The sequence below is a fragment of the Mus caroli genome, unplaced genomic scaffold, assembly GCF_900094665.2.
Source record: "Mus caroli unplaced genomic scaffold, CAROLI_EIJ_v1.1 scaffold_25474_1, whole genome shotgun sequence".
NCBI classification, from domain to species: Eukaryota; Metazoa; Chordata; class Mammalia; order Rodentia; family Muridae; genus Mus; species Mus caroli.
Genome location: NW_018390155.1, coordinates 1 through 3,539, shown reverse-complemented (window position 1 = coordinate 3,539; position 3,539 = coordinate 1). Strand labels below are relative to the sequence as shown.

The window sequence follows — 3,539 nt, the reverse complement described above, 5'->3', positions numbered from 1 at the left end:
CATGTCAGGGTCATGGGAGCATGAGGATTACTACCCAAGGTTGGGGCTACGGCGAAAGCGCAGCTTAAGAGGATTGTCAGTGGCTGCCACCGTCCAGTCACCCTCATCTTGGTTTGGTGCTTTTTTTTTACATGGGAGGCATGTATCCAGGCGGCAATTCTGTCTACCTTCACTGCCATGGGGGTAGTCAACAGCACCAGATAAGGTCCTTTCCACCGGGGCTCAAGCGTGCTAGCGCGATGTCGTCTGACCAAGACCAAGTCTCCGACCTGGAACCCATGAGGCACTGCTGTGGTCCCCGGTGTGTAGGCTTCTTTGATCTGGTTCCAGATCTGTGTTCCGACAACTTCTAAGGCCTTTAAGTGGGTAAACAGAGCAGAGGGGGTGAGGAAAGGTCAGTGTTGGGATCCAATATCCCACCTGACTCAGTTAAGGGGGGCGGTCCCCCATACAGAATCTCATAGGGAGTGAGGCTGAAATGTCCAGGAGTGTTTTGGACCCTGAGAAGCGCAAAGGGAAGAAGAGTCACCCAGTCCCAACCGCCGGTCTCAATGGCTAATTTAGTAAGGGTCTCTTTTAGGGTCCTATTCATTCTTTCTACCTGTTCTGAGCTCTGGGGCCTGTAAGCACAATGTAATTTCCAATTAGTCCCCAGTTGTGTGGCCAATTCCTGACTTACCTGGGCAACAAATGTAGGCCCGTTGTCTGAGCCAATTACCTTGGGGATCCCAAACCAAGGCAGGATTTCTTCAAGGATCTTCTTGGCCACTATCTGAGCAGTTTCTGATTTGGTAGGAAAAGCTTCTACCCATCCTGAGAAGGTGTCTATGAAAACTAGGAGATACTTGTTACCATACTTTCCTGGTTTAATTCCAGTGAAGTCCACTTCCCAATAGACCCCTGGCCTATCTCCTCTTAGCCTCTTTCCAGGCTCCTTGAAAGGACAAGTGGCATTGGTCAGGGTGCAAGCTTTGCATGACTTCACTACCTCTTCAGCTACTGAATTTAACCTTAACACATAATACTTAGATCCTTTAATTAAGGCCTTGAGTTTATCACTTCCAAGATGGGTTAGTTAGTGAATACGCCTCACATAGTCCTGTCCTTTGGAGGGTAGAATAATCCGCCCATCTTTAGTTTTTGCCAGTCCATGATGACTAAACATTTGGGCTTTTCCCGCCTCTGTCATATCTTTAATCTTATCACAATCCTTAAAGGGGTAGTTGAAACTAGGATCCTCGGCTGGACATTAAAAACAAGGAAGAAATACTGGCCCTTTTAGAGGCCGCACATCTACTAAAAAAGGTGGCCATCGTCCACTGTCTTGGGCACCAGAAAGGGGGGGGGGACTCAATCTCAAGGGGAAATCAGATGGCTGATCAGGAGGCAAAGCAGGTTTTTATTGTCCTTTCCTGCTGAAGTGAGCAAGCCCCTTTGCCTGTATATGGCCCCGTGGATGTGTGCAGTGGCAAAAGCATAGCGACTGTCAGTGTAAATGTTGATGGGCTTGCCTTCTGCCATCCGGAGCGCTTGTGTTAGTGCTATGAGTTCCACCTTTTGAGCAGAAGTTCCTTCCGGCAAACCGCTGGCCCAGACCACCCGTGTTCCATCCACCACTGCTGCTCCTGGTCTCCTTTATCCCTCCACCAGAAAACTGCTTCCGTCCATATACCATTTGGGAGCTCCCGGCCACGGTTGGTCGGTCAAGTCCCTTCTGACTCCGGTCTCTTCTGCCAAGATGTCAGCACAGCGGTGTATTGGAGTGGAGGCCTCTCCTTCTGGGAGCAGAGTGGCCGGGTTGAGGATGGCCGGTGGGGCGAAGGTGATTCTTTCAGTCAACAACAAGCTCTGGTAGTGGGTCATCCAAGCGTTGGTCATCCAATGGTCAGGGGACTGGCGGACTACGCTCTCAAGGGCATGAGGGGCAGCTATAGTAACATGCTGTCCCAAAGTAAGTTTATCTGCATCTTTGACGAGCAAGGCCACAGGTGCAATGGCCTTCAGGCAAGAAGGCCACTCGCTGGCCACCGGATCCAGTTTCTTTGACAGGTAGGCCACAGGCCTTTTCCATGGCCCTAGTGCTTGGGTCAATACTCCACTAGCCACTCCGGTCCGTTCATCTATATACAGAGTAAATGGTTTAGTCAGGTCAGGCAAGACCACGGCAGGGGCAGTGAGCAGGGCAGTCTTTATTTTTTCAAAAGCCTGCTGATGTTCCTCAGTCCAGCTGAACGGGAGCTTTTCTTTTGTGAGGGGGTACAAAGGGGCCGCCAAGGTCGCGAACCCGGGGACATCACACTCCTCCTCCTCCTCCTCCTCCTCCTCGAGTGTCTGAAGAAAGTGTAGCTCTCTTCAGGCACACCATTATATTATATGATTGTGAGCCACCACGTGGGTTCAGGACCTCTGGAAGATCAGTCGGTGCTGAGCCATCTCTCCAATCCTGCAACTCACTCTCTCTCTCATCCTTTTTTTTTAAAAAAAATTATTATTATTACCCTGTGTGCATGAGTGTTTTCCTTCATGTGTGTCTGCACCACACGTGCTAGTGCTAAAGAAAGTGGTAACCCTCCATGTGGATGCTGGGAGTCGAGTCTTTTGCAATCTAGTCAGGTGCTTTTAACCACTGAACCAACTCTCCAGTCCTATTAGTACTATTCTACTCCAAGTTTCTCCTGCATCAGATCCAGGCCAGCCTCCGCGAGCTACACGGTTACCCCCTCCTCCCAAAGGGGAAAATAAGGATCAGGTGAAAATGTTTGGAATTTACAATAGTAGAATATAAAGAAAGACTATGAAGGCGGCCATGAAGGGGTAGAAAGGTAGATGACCAGGCGTCATCCTTGATGTCACGGGTATGGGCGTGGTGTATGCAGATGAAGCGCGCAGGGTCTGCCGGGTCCGCGCTCCGTGCAGAAATGCGAGTGGTTTCTCCCGCGGCGAGGGAGGGAGCGCGGGACCCCGGGTGTCAGCGGAGCGCAAGAATGGCGTGTACGTCGGGGTAGGCCCGAGATCGGACGGGGCGAAGTGACCGTGTGTTAAGAGTGGAGGGGCGGCGGGTGTGAGCCGGGGCCGGGCGCTGGGAAAGCATACTTACCTGGCAGGGGAGATACCATGATCATGAAGGTGGTTTTCCCAGGGCGAGGCTCACCCATTGCACTTTAGGGTGTGCTGACCCCTGCGATTTCCCCAAATGCGGGAAACTCGACTGCATAATTTGTGGTAGTGGGGGACTGCGTTCGCGCTCTCCCCTGGTTATTACTGTACTTAAAGTTAGATTGGACTCTGTTCTACTCGTCTTCTCCACATAGCAGATGGACGCATTTTGTTCCAGATAAGACTACCTTTGCTCTGCTCAGTTTAAGATTTGAAAATAAGGAGTAGGGGCTGGTGAGATGGCTCAGTGGGTAAGAGCACCCAACTGCTCTTCCAAAGGTCCGAGGTTCAAATCCCAGCAACCACATGGTGGCTCACAACCATCCGTAACGAGATCTGGCGCCTTTTTCTGCAGTGTCTGCAGTGTGCTTACATATAATAAA

At 50.9% G+C, this 3,539-nt stretch overlaps 1 non-coding gene across 1 annotated transcript; it reads left to right on the top strand.

Annotated features, from left to right (window-relative positions):
* Positions 1-3,089: 3,089 nt before the first annotated feature.
* LOC115030323 lies at positions 3,090-3,254 on the top strand. Its single transcript, XR_003835904.1, has one exon. It is a non-coding gene; the product is annotated as a U1 spliceosomal RNA (small nuclear RNA).
* Positions 3,255-3,539: the final 285 nt, after the last annotated feature.